Raw genomic sequence first — 17,801 nt, 5'->3', positions numbered from 1 at the left:
AGCTTATCAAACAACCCAACTTGCTATTCAAAAATTAGTAGTCATCAGTGGTAAGGCGTTTTGTTCGTGTTTTTCCTTGAGCAGGAGAAACATGATATACAAGCTTTTTGTGTGTTACTCAACCATCTAATTAATAGTCTTTTCTCCTGTCAGGCATAGCCTATGGTTTCAGACAAGATCTAGGAGTGTCAGGAGATGGCTAAAGCCAGACATTGACATTTGGGAAAGAATTTTTTTTAACAAACTCCACAGATTTACTGGTGGACAATGTCCTATAAGCACAATCGTATTACTCGTGGAGTTAAGTTTCTAACTGTAGAGAATAAAAAATTTCGCTGGCCTCTCTTTCGCTGCCTGCTCCCTTTCCAAACTTACAACGAAATGTTAACATCAGGGACGTTGACATTCTAAACACTGTCAAAGAGGAACATAAAGCATATGCCTTTTTGAAAAGAACTTTCTACAGTCCAAAGGAGGTTCCCTGCTGACTGCCTGCAGTAGCCAATGAAAAGAAATATGGCTCTATCAGTTAGTGTCTACAATACCAGAGAAATGGAGGCACCTCTGGGGCAGAGGGCAGCAGAGAGGTGGTAGCTGTTGTTGTCTGCCTTCACAGAAAAGGCCAGAAGGTCTTCCAGGCTGGAGGTTCAGCTTAAGAGTAGTTCTGAGGTAGAATCATACAATCGTAGAATTGGAAGGGACCCCATGGGTCATCTAGTCCAACCCCCTGCAATGCAGAGGAATCTCAGCTAAAGCATCCATGACAGATAGCCATCCAATCTCTGCTTAACAAGTGAGGGGAGGGGAGATACTTTAGTGCACTATGCTGTAGGGTAACACAAAGCTACAACTCTGGTAAACATGCACATATTGGAAGACATATTTGATAACCCTTTGTCTTTGTGAATCTGTAGGGTGCATGTGCCCAGACAGGCAGGTTTTTTTTTTTTGTTGTTGTTTGAAAATTTATAACCTGCTCTTTCATAAAATAGAACCAAGCCCCTTACAGCATACAAAATATCTCTCTCTCATAAAAGCACCAGCCAAACATTAGTAGATACTGGTTGGTTGAAAGGGAAAAAATAATATTGCAAAATCCTCTTGGAACAGTGCAGTTTTCAGAAGACACTTGAAAGGAGGTAGGAACTTCCTTCCAACCCTTTTCCCCAACACAGTTCATTCTGGTGGTGGTAGCAGGTTCTCACTGATAAGATGCTGTAGAACAAAACAGACTTTGTCATGTTTTGCTATGCATATCACATCCTGTGATTTTAGAATAGCTGGGTCAACCAGCAAACGATAATAAGCCTGGCTGTTTGTGGCTTTTGGTCCAATTGCCACCAAAGCAAAAGAGGAAAGGCTAGCTATTTTGTTTCCTCCTGTGCTGGGTTCTGTCCTGCTAGTGATGGGCAGGGCCAGAGCCAAAAATGGCTGGAGCAATGTAGATTAGGTTACATTCCTGCCATGTTAAGGTGAGGTTTACACACACACCCCTCCGTCATCCAATCCGAAAGAGGTTCAATGACATATCCTAGCCAGACAAAGGTACTCAAGAAGTGGGGTGTAGTCTCATGAGGGGCTGTGTGACCTATGGAGGGTCAGAAACATGGAGGACTGCATTTTAGCCCTGGTACTGTGGTGTCTCTATTTTTTTAGGTGTTGTTGATTATTTGCTAGGAGCGGAAAAACTGTACCTCCCAAATGTTCCATGAGCAGGGTACATTTGACATACCTAGTATATTTTACACAGTACTAAAGAAAAAGTGCTGTTGCTGGCAACTCTTCCAAGCAAGCAATTGGAACAGCCATTAATTAGCATGTTTCCCATTCATCCCCTATCACTGCAGTTCAAGCTGGCATACCTTTGCATACTGCACCAACCCAGTTTGCAAATTATTTCAAACAATCGTCTTTGAAATCAGTTAGACTTCTCCAGATTACCTGTGGCTTGGAGACAGCAACATGCATTTGGACTTGCTTCCCTGCAGGGCTCCAGAGTTTTATTGCTATAAATTCTGAAAACGGGATTAAAAATTCATAGCCCTGCTAGGTTGAAAATGCCTTGGTTTTCATTAAGTGAAAGGCATTCCATGTCTCTGGTAGTATTGCTGCTGTGTGTGTGGCAACACACACACACACACACACACACACACACACAATTATCATGCATAATATTTGCAGGTTCCTTTCAAGTATGTCAGCAATCTCTAAGAAAATCTGTTAATTTATATGCTGCATATACATCATACTTCATCAGTGTTTATTTTCTTTCTCCCCTCCCATTCATCCCCTACTCAAGAAATGTCTTACCGTTTGTACTGACTTGGCCAAGCTTTGTTTGGTAGTGTTATGATATCTGTCAAAGATTCCACAAGAGGTTGGTATGGCCTGAGGCCGCATGACAGCAGAGCTACTGAAGAAGTATGTGCGTTTAGCTCTTAAACGCACAGCAGAGCTAATGTGATGGCAAATAGGGTGGAGGATGTTTATTAGCTTCAGTAAAGTCCAAGCGTAATATCTCTACAGATCAGTAATGCTATAGATAGCAGGGGTTTTTCATGTGTACCTATAACACATCTAATAATGCTTTTTCTTGACATAGCACATCAGGCTAGGGAAGGGCATGTGAGTTTGTGTAGAAACTAGCCTCCTTTAGAAAGACAAAATTTACATTTGCTGCCCCACCACTGGCATGTGGCCCTCAAAAGGTTGCCCAGAAGGGGGAATGGCCCTTGGTCTGAAATAAGTTCCCCACCCCTGCTCTAGCAGCTGAATTTTAGTAAACCAAAACAGAGTGGATATCTGCACTGCATAATAACAAGCTCAACCATCAACTGACCAGGCCGAAGAGAATGGGAATGCTTCTCTTACCAAGTGGCAGAATTCAAATCCATTGACATCTCAAGGCCCCTTCTAACACCAGGCCCCGTAATGCCAAATCACTAATATTTTTCTCTAAAGATTCATGAGTTTTCAAATAACAACTTTCAGAGTGGTTCCCTGCTTACCTGGCTGAGGTTCCTCTCTGCATGGTGGGAGATGAAGGCACTTTTACAAGGGGAGAATTACCTTAATTGGCCTGGGAGGATCCACACATCAGCAGTTTTTCTCTTTGTTGTGACTTTGGGAATGCTGATATGTCTCTTTTCAAATGTGATTCCTGCAATCTTCTGTTTTATTTTCAACTGCTGTGATGTAGATGGTAATACAGAGTGTAGATTGAATTCACATCCAGTGTATCAAAAGGTCTATGAGGTGGAGAGAATGATCTGGCCAAGTTGCCTGGGAGCAGAAATGCAGTGCTTGCACTCTGGGTTTATAAGAAGTCTATAGGTCAGCAGTGCTGCAATGGCGGCAAGTTCAACTACACCATGAGCAGCCAATGAAGTGGTCTCCATATTTTTGCTCGATAACATCTCCCTTCATCCCTGATCACTGGCTAGTCTGGCTGAGACTGGTGGAAGTTAGAGTCCAACGACATCCGGAAGGCATCGTCACATTGGCTTCCCTTAAACTACAGTAAGAAATAAATGTCATTTGTTCTGAGCAGCCATAATTGCCATAATTGTTGTTAGCAATTTGGCTGCAAAGGAGCAATGGATTATCATAGTAAAGTTTGAAGAATGGGAAAATGTTTTAACAGATCGTGTAATCTACCTTCCTGTGTTGGTGTCAGACCCGCTGTGCTTTAAACACGCCTTATGTGTTTGCCTCTGTTCTCAAACTGGCTGGTCCATCTTAAAACAGGATTCTGAAGGTGCAAGGTGGACCATCTTACGTGAATAGGAACAGCTGCTAGTGCAGATTTCCTCGACTAGCAATACAAATGTTGGGTACATCTTGACACTTGCTTACAATGCATGTTCTCCTTCATAGAGAGCACGGGTTGGGGGCCAGTAAAACCACCTTTCCAGAGTGGGATGGATATTAGATGGTCGCTGCTTTGATTGGGGATTTTGGTGTTGTTGGGGAGAAACTCATGTTGCAATTTTGTTGATGGACAGACAGAGAGTTTAAAAGACTCGGCACACCCTGCATTATTCCTCTTTTCTGCTTGCAATGGATCGCCCTCCCTCCCCTCCCTCGTTTTAGGCCTCTGCGTTGACCTTGCTATGCCTGTCATGGGGTCGTCTGCTGTTGTTGCAGGGGCCTGATAGGAATTTTTCCAGTTGGCTGATTGGCTGGTGCCTTCTGATTTTTGCCTACTGCGTAGCAATTAGTCACAATTTGTAAGGTTGGCGGTTAGCATTGGTTTTCGTGTTCGTCGCTGGAGGGGTAATGATTGGCTGTGTCTGCCCCTCCAATGCTGCTGCTGCTGCATGGGAATTCTGTTAAAGGAATCCAGGGGCTCGCCATGCTTTTGTCCATATCCCCCGGTCGGGGGCCAGGGCCACGCAAGAGCCCCTGGGAGCATTTAGGGAGAGTCGTTGGGTCTGTCCCCAGGCTCCTATTCTCTCCCCAAAGTGTTTTCCCTTTACTGACAGTCGTCAGTTCTGTCCCCAGTGGGACAGATAGTCTAAACCAATGCCTATGCAACCACTCACATATCTTGTACTTTAATAAAGTTGTGGCCAAAAAAAATTATGCCAAAAACCAAACCAAAATTAATGTCTGAGGTGTGAGTTATTTCCTGGAGGGTGGTTGGGGACCTCAACACGCAACCTATGCATACACCTTTCAAATGCCCAACTCAATAGCCCAAGCAACACCATGCGTTCTCCCTTGCACTAATTGCTACCTCTGAAAACCCAGTGAATTGACCCCCTATTATTTGCAGGATATTTGTTTTGGTTCCCTGGAGTGCTTCCCGTAGAGTCTTTAAACCGTGCCATGCTCTGTTTCTTTTCCACTGAGATGCTTGGCACTGTGCCTAGGATAACAACAAGCACTACTACCCAAGTCAAGCTTGTTTTCCCTTAGCTGTACGGGAGAGAGCTCAACCGGCTTGTGACTTGATTGAGAGAGGCTTGCTATGACAAGGTTTGAGACTTCCTGCATAAGCCCATTTCAGTGCAGCGTCTGTAGCATAGCCGAGTCAACATCTCCTAAATGGGCCTAATCCATCACAAGTGAGCTCATTATTGGAGCAGAATGAATAGGGAGTATTTAGTCAGCAAGCAAGCTTACACTCATTCTGAATAGTTGTTTTATGAGTTTTGGGTTATAGTACCCTAAAATAGATTGGAATGCTTGTAACAGCCCGGTAACATGAGTTGATTACATTACATAAGTAATAAGGATGGAGTCATTTCACTGAAGCGAGCCTTTCCCTTTGTTGAATTCTCATCTTATATGCTGCCCGTGATTTGCAGCCTCCCAGGAGTTTGATTAAAAATATATCTGCACTTGCCCATCAGGGCAAAGGTTTTCATCTTTACAGATCCACATGGCGATGGCGCTTTAAGTTAATCTTGTTAAAGTATGCGCTACACCTGTGGTGGAATGAGATTAAGGCTCAAAGCATATTTATACCTGGGTGACTTTTCCAGCCTCGCCACAAGGCTCTCGTTGCATTTGCAATTTTTGTAGCAAACAAAACCACAATTATAGCAGGCTGATCCTGGTGGAAATTCAAGACTACTCTGTAAAAAGGAGGAGGAGGGCGGGGAGGAAAGCTCACACCCGACTAGCTGCCAGAAACGACGAGGCGAAGAATAACAAGCCCTGTGTTCAACTGATATAATCATTTTGAGATTAGTCTACCTTGGCTGCTTAATCAGATTGCTACCCGGGTTATTAGGGTCCTTTTACAAGGGTTGCGTAAGATCCAATCTGAGGACCGAAAGATAAATTTAACAAAGTTATTCCATATGGAGTAACTGCACGGAGAGCATTGATAATTCTTCCAAGTTCAAGCTGCCACTGCTGTTTCCCAGAGAAAGACCTAGCTCAGTGGTTAGAGTGTGGTGCTGATAACACCAAGCTTGCAGGTTTGATTTCCCATATGGGACCGCTGCATATTCCTGCTTCGCAGGGGGTTGGACTAGATGATCCTCAGGGTCCCTTCTGACTCTACAGTCCTATGATTCTATGTCAAATCTAGTGGCGAGGCTGTCGTTTAGTAGCAGAGCATATGCTTTACATGCAGAAAGTCCCTGGTTTAATTCCTCACTTTGCTAGTGTAGACAATACTGAACCAGAGAAGTCTTACTCGGTAGAAGAAGGCAGATGCCTATGTCCCTAATTAATCAACTCATGACTTCCACCCCTTTCAATCTGGACACCAGCCTTGGAATCTAGCACTCCCTTTCCCATGGCCATCATCCTTTCTTTCAGAGTGACAATAGAGATTACATTCTAGTCTAGATCTCGGCCTGATATGTGAATGGTCAATATACTTTGGCTAGGTAGCACATTTGTAACCCTAATGTTTCCTGCCTAACCAAAGGAAACAGAAATATGGCTCCAGAGGAAATTCTACCCAAGCAAAGATAAGGGAACATTGATGAGGAGATGTACCCAACACCTTGAAAATCCTTTGCTGCGTATGCTTTAAAAAAAAAAAAAAAAAATCCTCTGCTTTTTTTTGGATTTTAAAGAGCAGCCAGAAATAAGCATGCAATTTCCCTAACTTCCTTCCTGTTTTATGGATTGAGTTAGATAAGAGAGAGAGAGAAACTTATAACAAGTTTTACAATATATCTAAACTATGCTTGAAAACTAGTGAATCAGAAGGGAGTTGGCCTGGAGAGATCATTCCTCACATATTCCCAAAACTATGACTGACCAAAAAACTCTTTAATGTCACCGGGGGGGGGGACCTTCTTTTTGGAGTATTTCTGTCATTTAAAAAGGGGGCTACTGTGTTACATGTGTTCTATGTAGTCCTGGTTATACTTAGTTTTGTATGGCATACCCAAGGATTTTAATGTTTTCTAGCCTTTATTCCAAATCAGATTTCCTATGTTAATTTAAATAATGTGATTCCTTTCTGTGCGAACATCTCTCTCTCTCTCTCTCTCTCTCTCTCTCTCTCTCTCTCTCTCTCTCTCTCTCTCTGAGATTACCCTTTTTTAAAGTTTGAGAATGTCTTAAAATTCTACCCTCTAGTTTCATGCACGTAAAGCTTTAATCGCTGTGAATGCGGCTAACAGGATTAACAGAATGAAATTTCCTCAGTGTTATGTAACTCATGAAGGCAGTAACTCCAAACCATAGAGCTCAACTGTAACAGAGGGACTGAAGTCTACTTCACAGTGCATTTTTTGGCTGACTGTTTAAATACTATTTCACGTTGCAATGAGAAAATCTGCTGGAAGCCGGAATGTGAGGGCAGCATCCAGTGATTTCTGTCTGCTTGTGCAGAGGAAACTCACTTGTCTAATGGGATTTCTGCTTTTTTCTTTTCCCACCCCAGATTCTGGTCCCTCAGTGTAGAGTAGCGGGTGTGAGGGGGCTTCATGAAGGAGGTAAGGAGGAAGAGATTCCACTGTTTTGTCTTGTTTTAAAATTAAATTTGTCATTTGCTTTATCTTGCCCAGATAAACCCAACCCAAAGTGGCTTAAAAGGAAAGGGGGGGGGGAGAAAAGACAATAAACCGCACATGGATACATTAAAGCCAAGAGGAAGGAGAAATACATTTAAAACACCCCACTTCTAAAAGCCCACAGATACCTCTTCCCTGGAGCCCTCCAGAACTTGGCGCCTTGGCGCCCTGCACCACTAGCCTCTATGGGTAAGACACCCCCGTGAGCACCTTGAGATATTGCAGTACTGAACCATTTAAGGCTTTGTAAGTCAAAACCAGCACTAACATCAGCTGGGCACATTCACTGTGCAACTGGTGCATTCATGGTGGAACAGCATCTGTTCTGTGTGCGGATGGTCCCAATTCTGGGCACCTCCAGGTACAACTGAGACCCTGGAAAACCAGTGCCAGTCAGTGTAGACAATAGTGTGATAGATGGGAATGGTGGTTCAACTAGAGGCAAGGCAGATGCCTATGTTCCTGTGCTTTTTAAATGTTGCAGTGTGTGTACCCCCCCCCCCCGCAAAGTGATTGTAATCTATGAAGGGCTGTATTAGCATAATTTCAATTTATCTTAGCATCTCAAAAACATGGGTGCGTGTTTTGCTTTTTTTAGTTATATCACACATTAGAGCTTTCTTTTTTCTTTTTCACCCAAATCCAGTAACCATAATAGAACTGAAAAGTTTTTTTTCATGAATTGGGCATGTCTAATGCCTGAACTCGTTTCCGTATGCTGCTCTGGTTCGCCAGAAGCGGCTTAGTCATGCTGGCCACATGACCAGGAAGCTGTACGCCGGCTCCCTCGGCCAGTAATGCGAAATGAGCGCCGCAACCCCAGAGTTGTCCGCAACTGGACCTAATGGTCAGGGGTCCCTTTACCTTTAATGCCCGAACTAGATGAATCCCAAGCCAGAATTAAGATTGCCAGAAGAAATATCAACAACCTCAGATATGCTGATGACACAACCTTGATGGCAGAAAGCGAGGAGCAATTAAAGAACCTTTTAATGAGGGTGAAAGAGGAGAACGCAAAATATGGTCTGAAGCTCAACATCAAAAAAAACTAAGATCATGGCCACTGGTCCCATCACCTCCTGGCAAATAGAAGGGGAAGAAATGGAGGCAGTGAGAGATTTTACTTTCTTGGGCTCCATGATCACTGCAGATGGTGACAGAAGTCATGAAATTAAAAGACACCTGCTTCTTGGGAGAAAAGCAATGACAAACCTAGACAGCATCTTAAAAAGCAGAGATATCACCTTGCCGACAAAGGTCTGTATAGTTAAAGCTATGGTTTTCCCAGTAGTAGTGTATGGAAGTGAGAGCTGGACCATAAAGAAGACTGATCGCCGAAGAATTGATGCTTTTGAATTATGGTGCTGGAGGAGACTCTTGAGAGTCCCATGGACTGCAAGATCAAACCTATCCATTCTGAAGGAAATCAGCCCTGAGTGCTCACTGGAAGGACAGATCCTGAAGCTGAGCCTCCAGTACTTTGGCCACCTCATGAGAAGAGAAGACTCCCTGGAAAAGGCCCTGATGTTGGGAAAGATGGAGGGCACAAGGAGAAGGGGACAACAGAGGACGAGATGGTTGGACAGCGTTCTCAAAGCTACCAACATGAGTCTGACCAAACTGCAGGAGACAGTGAAAGACAGGCGTGCCTGGCGTGCTCTGGTCCATGGGGTCATGAAGAGTCGGACACGACTAAACGAATAAACAACAACAACAATGCCTGAAGAGTGTCTCTCTCTCTCTCTCTCTCTCTCTCTCTCTCTCTCTCTCTCTCTCTCTCTCTCACACACACACACACACACACACACACACACACATATCCCAAATGGGTTAACACCTTCCATGTCAAAGAGGAAGGAATAAGGTCCACTTCCGCTGAAATCAGCATTCTCTGCTCCCAAATGCCTTCCATACATTTCAGACAAGTTGCATGTATTGTACTTTTGGCATTTGTGAAAACTGGAAATAATGTCTCTGAGCAGCCTGATCAGTTAAACCACAGTATTAGCCATAACAGCCACACAGAGAGCAAGCTTGTCCTTGGAGGCTTTAGAGATTCTCATTAGTCATGAGAAGCTAAAAAGAATTGAGTAGTGTGGGGGGCAGTTGACTCTAAATAATATACTTGAATGTATGTGCTTTTAGATTACATGAGAGAGGAGCTCTATTTTAGGCCACACATAAAACCAATCTAAAAAAAATACAACAGTTATGACTACCTTTTCCATTCATCCCAATAACATTCTAGTATGACTAACCTGGGAAACAAATTGACTTGCCAAGTTTAAGAGGATAAGCATGACTCATCTCTCACAAGTTTGGCTTACTTTCGTTGTACATATAGAAAGTCCAGAAGAGAGAAAAAAACTCGAGAAATTTAAGCATAATGATGGCTGACAAAACTCCAGAATTAAAAGAAACACCATAGAATACAAAGCCACAACAAGAAAAATATCACTGCAGAAGAACAGATCAAATTCCAAACTAAAACTCTTTGTTATTGTTGTTCTTTGAAAGCCTGGAGCAATGAAGAAACCTTTGCATGGCATCTTCAAAGTGAGCCTACTAAGTGACAATGATCTACTTTTGGGTAGTTACAGGTGGGTAGCCGTGTTGGTCTGCCATAGTCTAAACAAAATAGAAAATTCTTTTCAGTAGCACCTTAGAGACCAACTGTGTTTGTTCTTGGTATGAGCTTTCGTGTGCATGCACACTTCTTCAGATACACTGAATACACTGTTTCAGTGTATCTGAAGAAGTGTGCATGCACACGAAAGCTCATACCAAGAACAAACACAGTTGGTCTCTAAGGTGCTACTGAAAAGAATTTTCTACTTTTGGGTAGGGCATCCATAGAAGAGCCTTCATTTTATAACTTTAATGTAGACTTTCTTAACCTGGGATCCTCCAGACGTACTGGACTACAACTCCATTTCTGATCATTGACCGTGTTGGCAGGGGTTGATGGGAGTTGTAGTCCAACACATCTAGAGGGCACCAGGTTAGGGAAGGCTGCTTTCATATATAGGCTGATATGGAGGTAGGTGATCCTTCATTGCTATGCATCTGGGGAATTTGTGACCCTCCAGATGTTTCTAGACACCGACTCCTATCAACCCCAGCTAGCGTGGTGGTTCAATGATCAGGGCCACAGTTTTTGCACCCCTCCTATTCCTGTACTTGCTGCTATTTTGTAATCTTGAAACTCTTGAGCAAACGTGTTGGGTGGAGATGTCTTTTAAAACATGACTATTTTCAACCGAATTGACTCGTAGGGTTGCCATATGTCCTCTTTTTCAGGGGCAGAGTTGTCATAGCGATCCATAGTTAAAAGTAGAAGTTGACTCATGTGTCCTCTGCTCTTCCAAATATGGCAACCCTAAACTGAGACTCAAATTATGGAATTGACTGCCACATGTGTTGGCCACTTAACATGGCTTTAAAGGGAGACCTGATAAATTCATGAAGGTTTGATCTGGGCACCCGATCGTTTCTTTCTGTTGTTCACCCATAAACATGGGTTGACAGAGATTCACATATTTTCCTCCCCACAGTAACTAATGCTGGTTTAACGTCCTGTCTTTCAAGAGTGGTGGTGATTGGTTTTAGGTTGTTGGTTTTTTTACTAGTGTTGCTGCTTATAGTCAAATCCCAAGTCATATTTTACCAGTAATATTTGATTAACTGCTAATGTACGTGAAATTCTTCTGTGGTCTCCTTTGTGGTTCCGAGTCTTCTTTGTCTCTGAGCAAATGTATTTTGCAGAAGCCATTCATACAAAATGCCTTTCATTTACCTCCCCACCCCCACCCCCAAAAAAGACTCCCAGAGAATTTTAAACCACCCAGTCCATTACCAAAGAGATGCTTCAACCCTCCCACAGAAGAATGCCCAGGGCAGTAATAGGACATGCTGGGGCAAAGTCTTCCAGCTGCCTTGTGCTTCTTATCTTTTTCAGATATTTATGGAACTTGAAGACTACAATCTTTGCACTGTTTGGGGCCAAGTATATTTCTGAGACATTACCATTGCCCATGGGCTCAATTTATATTAAAAATGGTTAGGTACCCTTAAAGGTCTTTGCAATTAATATGATTGAACTACCGGACTGCATATTTAAATCCCACTGAATTCAATGAGACTAAGAACCGTTGTACACACAAAACAACAACAAACTTGGGTTTGGCACAGGGTTGTACATCCAAAAAGGCAGCTGAAGCCAGTTCTGATTCTCATGGCTGCAGCTGCATGACCTATGTTACGAAACACCTGTTTGTTGCCATCATGCTGCACGTTACAGGTAAGTGTTCACTTTAAAAAGCAAATGAGTGCAAGTGTGTGCATGTATACAGAGACATTCATAAGTACATATAGAGTGGTTCCTGGTCCTAGACCTAGAGCACCAATGGGTAAAAGATACATCTGGATCGCTGATTTATAATAGATCGGCAAGGATTTCTGATGCACATTGGTTTAGCAGCAGCTGAAGCAAAATGACCTCTTGCCCTAAGCTTAAATAAAGAAAGCCTGGGGTATTTGTTGTTGTTGTTGTTGTTGAGTCGTTCAGTCGTGTCCGACTCTTCGTGACCCCATGGACCAGAGCACGCCAGGCACGCCTATCCTTCACTGCCTCCTGCAGTTTGGCCAAAGTCATGTTAGTAGCTTCGAGAACACTGTCCAACCATCTCATCCTCTGTCGTCCCCTTCTCCTTGTGCCCTCCATCTTTCCCAACATCAGGATCTTTTCCAGGGAGTCTTCTCTTCTCATGAGGTGGCCAAAGTACTGGAGCCTCAACTTCAGGATCTGTCCTTCTAGTGAGCACTCAGGGCCGATTTCCTTGAGAATGGATAGGTTTGATCTTCTTGCAGTCCATGGGACTCTCAAGAGTCTCCTCCAGCACCATAATTCAAAAGCATCAATTCTTCGGCGATCAGCCTTCTTGATGGTCCAGTATTTAGGAGTGTATATTTGTGTGTGGAAGGACAGTGTGCTCCATTCAGTTCTGGTACTCAGAACAAGTCCCTGAGCTCAGCATCCTTTAATTCTAAGCATCTTTCTCTTGCATCAGGCTCAGGTTGGTGGGTCTCAGAGTTCTAGTAAAAAAATCAAAGTAGATCCCACAAGCTTGAACTCTGCAGGTGGCAGTTCTGCAGAAGGGCCTTTTGTGTGGTGGCTCCCTGATTGTAAAACACTCCCCCCAGAGAGCCACCCTTCCCGTCTGCTTGATGAGTGTTAGGGACCAGGCTGACTTAATTTCCCAGCCTTCCAGTGTACAATCTGCATATTTTACCTGCAAGCTTTATTGTAGTTCTCCCTGCTTCCTGGTTGTTTGTAGTTGTTTCCTCTCCTCTCCCTGCTTACCCCCACAAAATCAGACTTTTCAGGGCACATGATGGGGACTGCAGGCAAAGGACAGGAAAGGGAAATCCCACTGTGAAAGCAGAAGTCTGCTTGCACTGCATTGGAAGACACTCTATGTAACTAGAAATAAAAAATGTAAAAATATACTAGGGCAGGGATGGGGAGCCTTTTCCAGCCAGAGGGCCACATTGCCTTGTATGCAACCTTCCAGGGGCCACATGCCAGTGGGGACCCAAGGTAAAAATGGGCAGGGGCAAGAGATTTGACTCTTATCTTTATACAATGGGCAATATTTCATCCACACAAAAGTTAAGAGGTTTTTACACACCTTATCACCATCCTCTATGTAGGCAAGCAAGAGAATGTTATTACAGTTTCAGGAGAGATTTCTGCGGAGCAATGGAGCAGAGTTGGCGAGGGATGTGGATTAGGAGGAGTTCCAAAGACTAGACAGAGAGGTCTACATTTGCCCCAGGTATGAAGTTCCCTATCCCCGGAACAGGGCATAAGGTTAAGAAGCAAGCTCACAAGACAAAACTCTCAAGGGTCAGGCAGCCTTAATACTTTGCTTCTACGAAAACAACATGGTAAATGCCATAAAATTAAGCACACGTTTTGCTAAAAGCGACAGTATCTATTCCCGGTGCTTTCCCCTCCAGGGGGTACTCAAGAGTATGCAGTACCGGCACCTCTTTTTGTTGTTGTTGTTGTTGTTAAAAAGTGTGGCATTTACTGTAACAACTTCAAGGTGAGTACCGGCACCTATTTTTCTAGAAAAAAAGCACTGTCTATTCCGAGTGTGCGATGGGGAAACTGCTTTCACCAACTACATAGTATATTTAATCATCTGCCCATTTTATCCATGTTGGACAATTTATTAACAATTCTTCTAGAATAGTTATGGGGGACCTCCCTCCCTTTTGTGGCTCTGAGTTGAAATGCCAAATTAAGGCCGACAGGCAGGCAGGCAAGAATGGGCACCGATCAATTCCACATGTTTTTTTGGCATCTTACGTTTTCCCAGTGTTATGCATTAACTCTACAATGCAGGGAGAGCAGAATATTTTAAGCTGGTTGAGCTGCTTTGTGATCTATCTGTGGACAGTTTTTGGATACCAACCAGAATATATTAGCATTTTCCTGCAGAATGTTCTGGCTTGCTTCCCAAAAAATCGTTTTCCGAGCAAAGAATTGTCTCTCTGTGGAGGCCACACTCTTTTGCAGCATTTTCCAACCAGCATTCTTTTTTTATTCTGGTGTTAATGGTAATATTTGGGCTAGGTTGAAATCACTCTCCTCAGGCTGTAGCCATTAATATAAATTGTAGGAGCACAAAATATTTACAAAAAAACAAGCAAGCATCAATCTCTTCCATTGGATGTGGACCACTTCCAGGCTTTCTTGGATGGGACTTATTTTCTAGATCCATTTCAATTAAAGTTAAAGCCCAATTTTGGCACAGAAACTGCATTGATCACCTTGCATGGTGACCCTTGCTGGGACAGAGACAAGGGGAGTGGGGTGCCTGCCTATTCTCACTGTTCTCTCTGTAGTCAAAACAAAATTGAAAATTCTTTCTAGTAGCACCTTAGAGACCAACTGAGTTTGTTCCTGGTATGAGCTTTCGTGTGCATGCACACTTCTTCAGATACACTGAAACAGAAGTCACCAGATCCTTAAATATAGTGGGGGAGTGGGGAGGGGTATTACTCAGAAGGGTGGTGGGAATGGGTGATAGGCTGATAAGTGTGGAAAACCTGTTGACGACTCTAAACGGCTGCAATTAGTCTTGCAGGGAAAGGCAAGGGGTGAGATGGCTAAAGATGGCTTTGTTATGTATAATGAGATAAGAATCCAATGTCTTTGTTCAAACCAGGTTTCTCCATGGTTTTAAGTTTGGTGATTAGTTGCAATTCAGCCACTTCTCTTTCCAGTCTATTTCTGAAATTTCTTTGTATTAAGACAGCTACTTTGAGATCTTTTATAGAATGTCCTGGGAGATTGAAGTGTTCTCCTACTGGTTTCTCTGTCTTGTGATTCCTGATATCAGATTTATGTCCATTTATCCTTTGGCGTAGGGTTTGGCCTGTTTGTCCAATATAGAGAGCTGAAGGGCACTGTTGGCATTTGATTGCATACACAATGTTGGAAGATGAGCAATTAAATAGTCCTGAGATGGTGTGTTTGATGTTGTTGGGACCAGTAATGGTGTTATCCGGGTTTATGTGGCAGCAAAGTTGGCATCTGGGTTTATTGCAGGCTCTGGTACCAGTGTCCATGTTGAGTCCTGTTTTTGTATTATTGTGGGTGAGGAGCTGTTTGAGATTGGGTGGCTGTTTGTATGCGATGAAGGGTCTTCCTCCCAGAGCTTGAGAAAGAGAACTGTCATTGTCTAGGAGAGGTTGTAGATCTCTGATGATGCGTTGTACTGTTTTAACTTGGGAGCTGTATGTGATGACTAGTGGTGTTCTGTTATTTTCTTTTTTGGGTCTGTCTTGCAGCAAGTTCTCTCTGGCAAGTTCTCTCACTCCCCCACTATATTTAAGGATCTGGTGACTTCTGTTTCAGTGTATCTGAAGAAGTGTGCATGCACACGAAAGCTCATACCAGGAACAAACTCAGTTGGTCTCTAAGGTGCTACTAGAAAGAATTTTCGATTTTGTTTTGACTATGGCAGACCAACATGGCTACCCACCTGTAACTGTTCTCTCTGTAGTTTTCGACTCCATCAGCCATGGTACCTTCTGGAGCAGCTATCTGACCTGGGGGAGAGGCACTGCTTTGAGTTGTTCCCAATCCTACTTGGATGGACATTTTCAGATAGTGGCACTTGCAGGTGTTGCTCTTCCTTTGGAGCTTTCTGTAAATGTTTAGCTTTCAGTACTATCCCCCGTGCTGTTTAACATCTACCTGGCGTGTGCCATCACTTATCGAGATTTGTCAAATATTAATAATTTTTATTGAAGGTTTTTCTTGGGATACAATAGTATGTGCATTGTCTCTTTTTTCAGGCCATAGAATCATTTCTATTGGGTCAGTTGCATTCAATGAGAGACATTAATGTTGTATACAGTATAAGTTGGCGGAGAAGTTGGGGGGAGAGGGGGAAGGTGGTAAAACTTACATTCTTTTACTTAGTGTAGGTGTGGGGGTTTTGTGTCAGCATCACTTGGGTAGGTTCTCTTTCTATTCATTTGTTATTTCCCTTGGCAGGGCATAGTTGGTTGTCTTTAGTTGACTGCAATAAGATTTGTTTGCGCGTGGCGGGGGGAGTATTGTTGAGTCAAGTTAGCCATATTGATTCACATGCTAAGGGTGGGTTTTTGTTGTCTTTTTGGGCTGTGTATGTAATAAAGGGGGAGTGGTGAAGACGCCCTCTTTTATTTGTCCCCGGGCTGGTTCTGGGGTGGGTTCCAATATCTGTTTGGATATTTTGCCTATTTCTTGTAAGATCGCCGCCCAGAAAGGTTAGATTTGGGGGCATTCCCACCATATGTGGAGGGTATGTGCCTGTAGAGGTATAAACACTTTTAAATAAATAAGGAAACACCAGATCTTAGTTGCTACTCTGTATATTTGTACGATAAAGAGAATACTTGGCACACAACTTTGCTCCTTAGAGCTAAGTAGGACAAAGACCGTCAAAGAGAGTGTGAGGATTACAGAAAGAAAAATCATTCAAACATGCCATGTTTAAAACATTATTTATTTATAGAATGTACAAAATTTACAACATTAACAAGTCTGAGCACTATTTACACGGGAATACATCCACAGAAGGTTACAAAAACAGTAGAAAGGATAATAACCAGGAGATTTTGCACAAATATGGCTTCAGATGATCATGCTTTTTACTTAGACACATTTCAATAATTTTTTTTTCACAGCGTAAAAATCTAAAATTCAGAATGAAATACAAATGCAGAAATACAAATTTAGTAACACCATCATGCTTGGACTGCAAAATTTTCAAATTAAGATTTCAAAGTGTGGTCCAATTCAATGGTTACAGAACAGTATAATAAGTTTCCTGAGTGATGTATCACATTATAATAACCACAGATTTCACGGACAGGACGATTCAGTCATTCTTGCTTGTGAAGAAGAAGTGCTTAACCACATGGTTCAATCGTGCAACAACGAACAACTGACTTACCTTTTCAGAGATCACAATGTATGCAACACATCTCTTTGTAAGACACAATGCGAACAATTCTCTTGGTGATTAACATATAGACCAGCTCTATCACATAGAGACTGTTTAAAATAGCACCCCCATGAGGTGCTTGCTACACTCTTAATGTGTAGGATGGCACTCACCTGTTTCATGCTAGCCATTGCCATGAATGGTGCCGTATTGGTGCAGAAACTCTCCATATGACCTAGTCACATGAGCAGCTGTTTTACTTCGTAGCAGTGGTGTGGAGAGGGCACACAGGGATGCCACTGCTATATGCCTCCATATGGTGAGTGCACAAGTGTGGTATGTAGATAACTTCTAAGTGCCTTGTAATCCTTTTCACATTTCTATAATATAGAAAGTGCTTTTCAAATTACTGATGCAACATGACTTAAAGAGCATATAAATCAAACATATATTTTGGCACACAGTTTCAGCCCCAGTCATGACTTTGGTGAGTTGAGGGGTAGTCTATGAAACAAGCTCAGTAATACAGAAGATTAAAAGCTGGCTGAAGTGAAGCCTTCCTGTCCAATGCCAACTGTTTTAGTGGTATGCCACAACATTGGATGAACAGTCCAAATTGTCAGGCTTGCATCCCTTTGAATTGCAATTATATTTGAACTAGATTTTACACGGGGTCTCAGGAAAAGGGTATGTCAGATCTGTGGTATATGAAATTAGAGGTTATGGATTAAAATGTATATGTTAAAAAAAAACAAAAATCAAGCCATTGCTTGCAGAGGTACATGGCTGGGTGGGATCCCAGGAA

General features: G+C 42.8%; 1 long non-coding RNA gene across 1 annotated transcript in view; it reads left to right on the top strand.

Annotated features, from left to right (window-relative positions):
• LOC117055130 overlaps window positions 1–17,801 on the top strand; it is a 29,203-nt gene that overhangs the window by 7,245 nt on the left and 4,157 nt on the right. Inside the window, exon 2 of the long non-coding RNA XR_004427580.1 lies at window positions 7,358–7,409. This is a non-coding gene — a long non-coding RNA (uncharacterized LOC117055130). The remainder of the gene's footprint in view (window positions 1–7,357; window positions 7,410–17,801) is intronic.

The sequence above is a fragment of the Lacerta agilis genome, chromosome 1 (assembly GCF_009819535.1).
Source record: "Lacerta agilis isolate rLacAgi1 chromosome 1, rLacAgi1.pri, whole genome shotgun sequence".
Classification (NCBI taxonomy): domain Eukaryota; kingdom Metazoa; phylum Chordata; class Lepidosauria; order Squamata; family Lacertidae; genus Lacerta; species Lacerta agilis.
This window is presented reverse-complemented; position numbering and strand designations above follow the sequence as displayed.